A 12,334-nucleotide genomic window follows, 5' to 3' on the forward strand; every position below is an offset into this window, starting at 1 on the left:
TTTAAATAGTCTGTGGATGAGCATTTAAATGCTCTTACACTCTATGCCTTGGCTAATGAAAGCAAGCATCCTATATGCCATCACACAGTTCTACCTTTGAGCTTCTTTGTCTTTGTAATGTGTTGCTAATCTGATCATAGCTGCCCCTTAACTGCCACCTTGACTCATGCAATCTCATCCCATCAGAGATATTCTCTTTGTTTCATTCTCCCCCCTGTTCCAACCCTCTCTGCTCTCTAAACTAAGTTGTTTTCTCTCTTTCCCAGTTCTGACAAATGGCCCCGGACCTGAACTGTCAGATGTTTCTCTTTCCAGAGATACTGCCTGACCTGCTGAGTGTTTCAGTATTTTCTGTTGTTATATATGAAAGATTTGAACATGCAACAGCAATTGAGGTGTATCCAATTCAAATTTGTTTTATTTTTGTCATGAATAAGGATATAGGATTTATTTCAATCGAGGAGACAAATGTACAGATTTTCTTTGAGATCTTCATGAGCATTGAGGATATATGGGTACCTGTGTATCTCAAGCCATTGGGGCGTAAGGCAGCTTTGATCTCAGCTGTTCTGAAATTTCATTCTACTGACTTCAATGTAACCATACCACGTATCATTATATTATATCTGGGATCAAAACGATTATAGTTGTGGTTCTTTTTATTACCTTTGGAGCAATCTATATTATGTCATTTTTGTATTCTTCTTGCAGTGTTGTAAATACTTTGGCCCAGATATAGAGTGTTGCCTGTTTAGTCATGGTGGATCAACAAACATTTAACATCTCCATATCAAAATTTAGCTGTGCTCAAGATCTTAGGTACTGTATATGGTAATGAATAGAACTTACAAGAGCAAAGACTTATTCTTTGAGTATCTGACATTGTGGAGCATACTAAGGAAATCCTGGCAGACAAACTTGGAAAGAGGAGGAGGAGGTAGAATCAAAAGGAGGGGAGTCCACGGGAGACCTTATCCCAGTGGTGAGAAGAAGCCAAGAACCTCATTTGATTCAGTGAGGAGCAATGTACAAAGAGGGCCCAGTTTACCATGGAGGCCATTACAAAGGTATTGTGTCATTGCCTCTGACTCTGAAGGTGACAGTAACCCTGAAGATTCATCCTTTGCTGCAGAAAGTAATATGAATGACAACAAACAAATCTGCTGAACACACTCATCAAAAAAAAATTATGCAGTGAGAACTTGTTGGAAAATGTGATTCATATTGAAATTAAATAAATCCAGAAGCTAGAGGTCACCTTGATGCAAACTTTTGGTGCTTCTCTTAAACATTCTCTTATTTATTATGGTAGGGTGTTTCTATGAGGTGCTACATCACAGGCCTCTGCTTAGGGGGTGGATGGTGGCTGTATCTCTGATGAGGGCTGATGAGAGAGTCGGTGAGTTTTCAGAGGCTTAGACTTGAGATGATCTAATAGCAGACTGTAGAAAATTACCAAAGGCTGGATCAGTTTGGTCATATGGCTCTTTGGCATCAGAGTGCATTTTAATTGAGTAGTTGCTGTGGATAGGGTCAGATGTGTTGTTATTCTGCAAGGACAACATATTGGTCTTACATTATCACATGCATCAACTTGAATGATCAGAGGAGGCTTCAATTCCATTGAAGTCTCCATCCATGCTTTCCTCTGACTCTACAAGCTACTGGAGATGGTGGGATCCCAACCCTGACTGGCACCAAGCTGAACTTAGATGAAAATTGCCAGGGCTGGTGTCAGATCCCTAGAACTGAATGTCCTGCAGCACTATGTGTAGAACTGATTGGATTCTCCAGTCACTTTAATGCCAAGCTTGAAGATGCCACAGAAATTAGAAGTGAATATCTGCGCTGCCTGGCATAGTGCTGAAGCTGTACCAGGCACAGAAGACTCAATCATAGAAGTCCTCATGCATGCCTCTGGAGCAGAAAAATTATACAAGCTCACTTTGGAGAGTTGTGCCAATAGTCATCCTCACCCTGCCCTTACTCTGACTAACCTGAGCTTGTTGAATTACACAATGGAAATGACTGTAACTCACTTCCTGCAGTACACAGTGTGTTGATTTCAGAGCTAGGCTTTGCAAGTGTTGGAATGAATGAAGGTGCACATTCTAAAAAGGCCACTTCATCTTATAACCTCTGACCACCATTGCCAAATTATTTTCCAGGTGCTCTGCATTTGTCCATTAGGGAAAATGGGTGTCCTTCCTCTTCGTGAGACCCATCACCAGATCCTCCATAAGAGCATTGAAGAAATGGAGCGTGATGGCAACATTCATTTAGAGGATCCACAGGTGCAGAAGGCACTGTTAACCAAAGGCACCTTCGCTTTGGAAATGTAGGAAGCTCTTACATCATAGGATCAATGATGGATTATCCTGCACTTCCACTGGCCTGTCCCAAGTAAGAAGAAGCATGACAACAATCTGATGGCCCAGTAATGGACCATTACCCAGAGATAGGCATGCAGCTACTGATGTTTTTATTTGCATAACACCTGTCTCTGCTTGTATAAAAATAAGTTGGAGCTCCGAACGACAACTGTTGTGGTATTGGTATTGGTTTATTATTGTCACTTGTACCAAGGTACAGTGAAAAGCTTCTCTTGCATACGGATCATAGAGGTCAATTCATTACACAGTGCAGTTACATTGAGTTAGTACAGAGTGCATCAAGGTAGTACAGGTAAAAACAATAACAGTACTGAGTAAAGTGTCACAGCTACAGAGAAAGTGCAGTGCAATAAGGTGCAAGGTCACAACAAGGTAGATTGTGAGGTCAGAGTCCATCTCATTGTATAAGGGAACCGTTCAGTAGTCTTATCACAGTGGGGTAGAAGCTGTCCTTAAGTCTGGTGGTACGTGCCCTCAGGCTTCTGTATCTTCTACCTGATGGGAGAGGAGAGAAGAGAGAATGACCCTGGTGAATGGGGTCTTTGATTATGCTGGCTGCTTCACCAAAATAGCGAGAGGTAAAGACAGAGTCCAAGGAGGGGAGGGTGGTGTCCATGATGCGCTGGACTGTGCCCACAACTCTCTGCAGTTTCTTGCGGTCCTCGGCAGAGCAGTTGCCGTACCAAGCCGTGATGCATCCAGATAGGATGCTTTCTATGGTGCATCGATATGGTGCATCGTGTGGAATAGTTTCAGTTGAATTAGGGGTGTTTGCTTGTTTGTTTTGCTTATTGGCATCAGGAGACCTGACTGGGCAGCTTCAGAGCTCACTGCAAGCTGTTCAAAACCAAAGTCTACAGCATATGTTTAATTTAAGAAGGAGACTTTCCACTGTACTTAGCTGCTGAGATATTCAATTTTTGGTTACCTCAAAGGTTTCACCGTTGGCAACAGTTCCATTACTGGAGGTGTTGTTATGGTCATGCTGAGTTGGGGACCTTGGAACAGGAGATAAAAACATGTTAATCTCAGAAAAGCCTATTCCCAGATAGTCTACAGAGATGCTACATCTTACCTTGACCTCTCTCCAATGAACCACATAGTTCCAGGCTTAGGTTTTCCAAGGCTGTCATCACTAAGAAACGTGACATTCTGAAAGAAGGCATTCAGCCACACTCTCAAGCCTGTACTGTTCTCTCTAGAGAGTCAAGGTCAGATTCACTCTCAACTTCCTCCCCATAAGATTATTCAGAATTAGAATTAGGTTTATTATCACTGACATATGCCATGAAATTTGTTCTTTTGCAGCAGCAGGACAGTGCAAGACAAAGACATAAAAATTACTGTAAGTTACAAAAATAAATAAATAGTGCAAAAGAGGAATAACGAGGTAGTGTTCATGGGTTCATGGACTGTTCAGAAACCTGATGGCAGAGGGGAAGAAGCTGTTCCTAAAATGTTGAATGTGGGTCTTCAGGCTCCTGTACCTCCTCCCCGATGGTAGTAACGTGAAGAGGGCATGTCCCAGGTGGTAAGGGCCTTAATGATGGATGCTGCCTTCTTTTTTATTCCAAGCAGCCACAGCAGACCTTTGACATGTCTTCGAATTTGCCACTCACAGCTACATCAGAGAAGTCATGCAATAAAGTACTAAGGAATAAGTGATTTCATCTGCTTTGAGTGCTTGGGATCAGCCAATATTGTTGGCTTTCCATGAATGCAGGTAATCATTGATTGCACTCACATTCTCATTAGGACTACCAGGAAGAGACCGGATCTCTTTATCGGTTGGAAAATTTCCACTCCCTTGATGTGCAGTTTGTTGTGAATCATTAGGAAAATTCCCTTATAGTGAATGTCACATATCCCGGAAGCACAATAAGTGTTTCATCCTGAGAGTAGGTGGTCAGTCCTGCTGAGAGAGATGGATCCCAGGGAGCAAAGGCTATTGTCTATTTATGTGGCCATTCACACCAGTGCATTGTCCAATTTCAGCAGCCTAGTCCAGAAAAGAGCATCACAGAAGTACCAGGATGGTATGGGAAATACCATTAGCTTTGAGAAGATGCACGAGTTAGGGGGGACTCTGCAGTACATGTCAAACAGATGAGGAATTTGCTTCATAGTGGCTGCATGCTAGTCTAGCAGACCAAAGACAGCACCTGCTGCCAGAAGAAGAGCAGAAAGGAGACCTTGAGGCAGAGTCTGAAGAGCAGGAGGACCAAGAGAAGCTGGAAAAAGAAGGCTATGAGGAGAATGATTCAGTTAACATTCACAGCCTTACCATTCAGCTGAGCAGAGAGGGGAATCATTGTCAGCATGGGCTAGAAGGGGTCACTTTAGAGAGAGTGGCAGGACTTAAGGAACCTGCAAGATCACTGTCTCCATTGTGAGCCAAGTGACCCTCTGTATGATCCAATCATTATCACCATCACAGTGCACTAATTTTTAGGCGGGCTAGCCCAGATGATGCTTAAGAATCCCTCACATCCAGATCACTGTTTAGAACACCTGATTGAATGAATCCTTGCTCCAGATACTTAAAAGGTTTGCTGCAATATCTCTGCATCTCTGTAGATGAATGGCATTTCATTTAAAGAGCTCAGACCTGCACATAAAATGTACCTTTCTAGGAGGATCTCCACTCTGTAGGTGTAGACAGTGATGTGAAAATCGCTCTGACATGTTGGTATGGCAACTGCTGTGCCTGGGACCTTAAGAAACAGCACGTGATGTGCTGAGTTGTGGATACAGCTCAGCACATCACGAAAACCAGCCTCCCCTCCATGGACTCTGTCTATACTTCTCACTGCCTCGGTAAAGCAGCCAGCATAATCAAAGAACCCACCCACCCAGGACATTCTCTCTTCTCCTCCCATCAGGCAGAAGATATAAAAGCCTGAAAGTGAGTACCACAGGCTCAAGGACAGCTTCTATCCCACTGTTATAAGACTATTGAATGGTTCCCTAGTACGATAAAATGGACTCTTGACCTCACAATCTACATCGTTATGACCTTGCACCTTATTGTTTACCTGCACTGCACTTTCTCTGTAGCTGTGACTCTTTATTCTGCATTCCATGTTGTTCTACCTTGTACTACTCAATGCACTATGTAATGAATTGATCTGTATGAACGGTATGCAAGATGAGTTTTTCACTGTACCTCAGTACATGTGACAATAATAAACCAATTCCAATTCTTGTGAGGACATGGTGTTTCCTTCCACATTTCTCCATGGTGTGGGGATTTTTCTCTCTGGATGAGACTACTATAGCAAGCTCCAGCCAGACTCTTTTTATGGTGAGCTGAGTGGGTTTCCTAATCCTCCAGGAATTGCCTTCTGGCATATACCTCAATAACATGCATGTCCCTTTGAGTGGATCTGGGGACTCTCTACTTCTCCCCTGCAGCAAGTATCCTCCAGCCAGCCATTGTATGTGTTGCAGTGTTGATGTCTTGTGGAGTGTGCATTTAAGGCTGATGACATTTTTTGAAAACTGTGCCGCAAAGTGGAAGAAGCTGTGGAAAACTGAGTGAGGTTTTGGGAATCCCACATTTCCTTAACCACTTTATTGCTTTTTCACACCAGATTTTGGTCAATTTGAAATCTCTTTTGCAGAAGAACCAAGTTGGCATTGGTGCAATATATAAGTATGTTTTAGTTTACCCAGTCACTGGATTCCAATTTCTTGGCATTTTTGTCTTAATTGCCTTACTTTAATCAAATGACAATGCACTTCATCCAGCAATTTTTCTCTTGTTTATGTCTACTCTGAGGCAGGGTTAACAACTTCTGGTCACTAAGCACACATAGCAGAATAAATTATCTCCATCAAATTTCAAACATAGAACTTCACATCATTAAAGCAAATTATTAGCTCTGATCACTCAGCTGCCTCCATCCTGCATGTTGCACAAGTGGAATGATGTCTGTGGAGCTGAAGTTCTGTGTGAGACCTGGTTGTGCAGTGTGGTGGAAAAGCAATTATCCCTTTGGCAACATGTCGATGAAACACCTAGTTTGAAAGGATTTTTCAACACCTCAGGCCATACACGTAGTTGCTCCCTCAAGTAACAAATGTTCAGTATTTGATATGGCAAATGCAGTCTCCAAATTTAATAGTTGCTCAATGTGAACCTAAAGCATTACTTACAGATTAGATATTGGGAACATTTTAAAACCAAGGCATTTCTGGACCTGGATCCACTCAGATCTAAAAGAACAGGGGTAAGGCGGATGGGATTTGCTGTGTTCGGGATATAGGAGAGGAGCTGCGGAGGAGCTGTTTATGAAGGTTGCAGAGTGGAAGGCCAGCAAGGGGTCATTGGGATTACTCCAACCACTAGACTGGAATCATCTATATTGACATTGTGTTTATAAAACCAAAACACAGTGGTGAGAAGCAAGATAGTCCAAATGTAAACTGCACTGTAAATATCGTAACTTCTTTAAATTTTGATGGGAATATAGGGAATATGAAGCAAACTGAATTTAGGGAGATTTTTTTCTAACACAGAACAAAAGTACACTGCTTTTAATAAATGTGAGACCTTTCAAGTGGCATGCTGTGATTCCCATCCCCAGCAAGGAACAGTTGTACAGTAGTAACAGATTACCTGTCAAAGATATGGGCACAGGAGTTGATCAGTCCCAAAAGGCAGATGGAAGCAGGAGGAAGTTACATCTGCTAAGTATGTCCAAAATGTGACTTTGTTTTTGACTCTGGCTATGTACTCCAATTATTGCTGACTTAAAGTAACAAAGTCACTTGTCTGAATGTCAGGTAATTGTTTATTTATACAGAATTATTTATTTAAAATATTATCAGTTGTGTAACTATGAACTAACTACCTCCTTCTCAGGCTGTCAATCGGGATCAAGGATAATCATCATGGGCACAACCCTCCCCGCCATCGAGGACATCTTCAAGAGGTAATGCCTCAAGAAGGAGGCATCCATCATTGAGGATCCTAACTACACTGGCTATGCCCTCTTTTACACTACTTAATTTTGTAACTCATAGCAATTTTTATGTCTTGCACTGTACTGCTGCTGCAAAACAACAAATTTCACGACATATGTCAGTGATAATAAACCTAATTCTGATTCTGATTCTGAACTTACTTCCACTCTGATTTTGTGGGTTCTGACATTGCCAATGAAGCCAGTGTCGAACCTGCAGACACTTAGGCAGATTGGATGGGTGGTGGGAGGCCAACGGGGTGGGTGGATAAATCATTTATGAGGTGGTCCACTCCTTCTGCCATTTACACAGGGCCTCTGCATGCTTCCAATGCAGAGCCTTGATGTTCTCAATGTTATTTTGAATACTGCTTCTCCATTTGATTTGATGCTAAGTTACCCAAAAGAATCCCTAAATTAAACCACGCCCACTTTAAGAAATGGCTTTCACCCTTCTCTCCCTTTTTTAGAAGCAGACTTGTGTATTCACAGACACCTCAGCTCACAGTTTGCAGCCTCAGTCACAAGCTGTCATCGTGATGAGGAAAAAGTGGTAGGAAAGTGGAAAAAAGAGGAAGGGGGAGGGAGTGGAGGGGAAGGGGGAAATGGCGAGGATGACATTTCTATCTTTGGACCTAATTTCTGTATGTAAATTGGAAATGTGCGCTTGCACGTTGATGACATCATGGCATGCGTGAGATGCAGTAGGGAAGTGACTTAGGCACTGAGGTGAATGATGAGAGAAAATGCCTGATCCAGTTTTCCATTGGGTGGGACTTCCACCAGAAGATAGGTGCAAACATATGGAAAATGCTTATTTGTTATTTATTTATGAAATGCCAGCATATTTTTCTTTGCAATTCTGTTTTTATGTGTCAAATCATAATTCAGAGCTGGAGTTCTCCAGCTTGAGGTAGCTCACTCTTTCTTCCTGCCCCTGTCAGAACTGACCACTTCTGCCTGGCATCATTTTGGCTCAGTTTTCTTATTTTGCTCGTGTAGCATTTCCTGCTGGGCATGTCCAACAGCCTTGCCATGAGCAACATATTACACAGGCAAAGAAGCTTAATGTGCTGGTAACTGCCCCATTATTCCATTTGGATTCACCTCAGCAGAGATAGAGTCACATATCATGGAATCAGGCCCTTCGGCCCACTATTTCCACACTGACCAGTGAGCACCCATCCGTATTAATCCCACCTTCCAGCACTTGGACCTCGCCTCCAATGACGATTCAAGTGCTCATCTAGACAACTCTTAAATGCTAAAAAAACCATAGAACCATAGAACCATACAGCACAAAACAGGCCCTTCGGCCCACCATGTTGTGCCGTCCATCAGACCACCCTCACACTACCTAACCCCTTCCTCCCGCATATCCCTCTATCTCACATTCTTCCATATGCCTATCCAACCAGCTCTTGAACCTGTTCAATGTACCTGCCTCCACCACCACCCCAGGCAGTGCATTCCCTGCACCAACCACTCTCTGGGTGAAAAACCTCCCTCTGACATCTCCCCTGAACCTCCCACCCATAACCTTAAAGCCATGACCTCTCGTCTTGAGCATCGGTGCCCTGGGAAGGAGGGGCTGACTATCTACTCTATCTATTCCTCTCAATATTTTATATACCTCTATCATGTCTCCTCTCATCCTCCTCCTTTCCAGTGAATAAAGCCCTAGCACCTTAAGCCTCTCCTCATATTCAATACTGTTGAATGCTGTTGGTGACTTTGCTTCCACTCTCTCCAGCAGTGCATTCCAGATCTAACCACTCTCTGGGTGGAATTCCGTGACATTCCCTCTTTTCTAATCTATCTCTTCCCACCTTCTACCGTAAACTAACTTGTTTTTACTTTCTCACTTCTGATGAAGGTTCCTGGATCTGAAACATTAACTGTTTCTCTCTCCACAGATGCTGCCTGATCTGCCGAGTGTTTCCAGCATTTTCTGTTTTTATTTCAGATTTCCAGTGTCTAGCAGTTGTCTGATTTTATTTTATTAGGAAGACTTTTGGACGGGAAACTGATAAATAAGAATTTTAATGGAAAGGAATGTGTAAAAATATTAGGATTCCTGCCCAACAGCCAACTAAACTGAGCGTTGGCCACCCAGCAGAATGGAAGATGGGGAATGGAGTTTATTTAAATCTGGGATTGGTGTGAGAGTGAGGGGAGTCTGCCAGTGGTGGGAGGAGTCAGGGGAGTCTGCCATAGGGAGTGGGGAGTCTGCCATGGGTGAAAGGGGGGAGAGTGGAATCTGTAATGGTGGAGGGGAGTAAGGGGAGTCTGCCATTGGGGTGGTGGAAGGGAAATCTGTTGGTGGGGGAAGTGGGAGGAATTTACCATTGGTAGTGGTGGAGGGAGATTCTGCCATTGGTGTGCAGAGTGAGAGGAACCTACCATGGGTGGCAGGGAGTGAAGGGGAGTCTGTCATATAGGGGAACGTGAGGGAAGTGTGCTATTGGTGAGGAAAGTGAAGGGATTGTGTTGTTGATGGGGAGGGTGAGGGGAGTCTATCGTGGATATTGAAAGTAGGGGGCATCTGCCACTGGACTGGGAGGAGAGGGCAGTCTGCCATGGGTTGAAGAGTGAGAGGACTGTTCCTTGGTGGGGATGAGACTGTTTGGAATTTAGTGTTGTCAGGAATGGTGAAAGGGGTTAGATATTGTGGAAGTGAGAGGGGTTGGGGCAGCACTTGAGGTGAATTAGATGTTGCAGGGTGTGAGGGGATATTGCTGGGTGTTAGTGGAACTGTATAGCATGTGAGGGGATGTCAGACATCGTAGGGTTTGAAGGAAATTGGGGATTGTGGAAGTGCACCGAATTGGCTGAGGAAAGTGTGCTGCCAGGTGATGTTACAGCACAGGAAGATGCTGGTCTCTGGATAATAACAGGGGGAAACCATCACAAATCAACCATAGCAGGTCATGGTTCATTCTTTGTTATTGTGAGTAGACTGATTTTTTTATGCATGTGTGTGCTTCCTGTGCTGTAGCACATGATATTAGCAACATCAGTCAAAAGTATAATGTCTGCATTTTGTATTCTTTGAAGCAGACTATGATATACAGCCGGTAGTATGATTTGCATTCAGTGTCAGAAAACTTTTTACCCCTTGCAGTTTTATCATCATAATACTGAAAGGAACAAATTTCCCCAATGCAATTAATCTTTATTTTTACCAGAAGGACAAATTAAATTTGAGCCATAAATCAATTAAAATCAATATGGCTTAATTTATAAAATATTTCATTGCCCCAGCTGAATTTATGAGAAGTATATTTCAGTTGAGTTTTTTGGAAACAATTAGAATTACATAGCTTCTGGCAAAGTATACAGAGAACTTGACATCAGGATCATAACCTAAAGGAAAAATTGCAGTGACTGCTTAGAATAACACAGCTTTTGAATCAGTCATTGGATTAACATCACAATGTAACCAATTTGACTGAACTATAAATAAACTCTTGGCCAAGAGTTTCTACTCAATATCTTCAGCACAATTGCTAATGTTGATGTGACTGCTGCAAAATATTGTGCTACTTCAAGTGCAGATTGAACTCAGCACAACTTGAATTTCAGTGATTTTTCTACAGTAGTTTAAAAAATATTTCCTGCAAAATTGGCTATTAATCATTGGAGTTTTCTGCTGATTGCTCTTTTCTGCAGGCCCTCAAGGAGACTCCATTATTTTAAATGTCCTATTTATTTACTTTTTAGAACTTACTAAGAGACTATTATATCTCAATTTAACTAGAAACTAATTTTGCTTATTTTTGGTAATTTAAAATCACAAGTGATAGATTGATCCTATATATTAAAATCCTAATTTTTAGTGATACACCCATATTCCATGTTGTAATATGCAAATAAATTTGAGTGAAAACTCAGAGTGGAGGTGGAATGCAATTTTGTAGACAATTTTTGCATGCAAAATGGAAAACTGATAATTAATAATTTCAATATTGTGATATTTTAAAATTAGTTACATTGAATATGGGTATATAGTTATCAGTCTGGGTAAATGCCACAACCGGTGAGATAAGCTTATACTTAAAATTCCAAGATTATATACGGTCTAAACTTTATGTTCCTAGCTAATTGCACCTTGTGTATTAACATTTTTGGTTATGATAAGAATGAAAGGACTTGCACTTATATCTGTTTTACATCATAATGTTACAAACAACTTAAGAGCCTAGTTACTTTAAGAATTTCAGCTAGTATTTCTACAAGGAAATGCAGCAACTAATTTGCCTTGTCTGTAACAACAAGTTTGTTTGGTGGTGTCATTGGAAGGTTTAATGTTAACTTGGAAATCAGAACTCTCAGTTCTTCTCTGAATATTAACACAGGATACCTTATTAAACCGTGTATGTAAAAAGAGCCATGGTTTAAAGCTTAGGTTGATATAGGTTGGGGATTTGAAGAGTCTTATGATTAAACCAAGGCAAATAATGGCTAATAATTAGATTCTTGAAATTCTATCGACTGTTTCTTGTCACCATAGCCTTATCACTCAGCAGCATTGAGATGCTGTAAACTTCTCCCTCACAATTGTGCGTGATTATCAGTTCCTAGACAGCTGAAGTGCTTCCTTGTCTTTTCAGTTGTTTTTTAACTTGGGGCATAAAAGTGCTTGCCTGCCACTTCATGTTCCTAAAAGAGTTTAATCCTTGTTTGGTTGTCAAGCAATAACATTAAAAATGTGATAGTAATGTACAATAATGTCTTTTAAAGGGGGTTTTGTTTTAATAAAACTTTACAACTTTACTTACAGTACAGTAGCAGGCCCTCCTAGCCCAACGAGTCCACGCCGCCTATTTAAACCCATGTTAACCTACCCATACGTCTTTGGAATGTGGGAAGAAGTGGAGCACCCGGAGGAAACCCACACAGACACAGGGAGAACATACAAACTCCTTACAGACAGTGGCCGGAATTGACTCCTGATCCCTGGCGCTGTAATAG

This window comes from Pristis pectinata, chromosome 4, assembly GCF_009764475.1.
Source record: "Pristis pectinata isolate sPriPec2 chromosome 4, sPriPec2.1.pri, whole genome shotgun sequence".
In the NCBI taxonomy this organism is placed as follows: Eukaryota; Metazoa; Chordata; class Chondrichthyes; order Rhinopristiformes; family Pristidae; genus Pristis; species Pristis pectinata.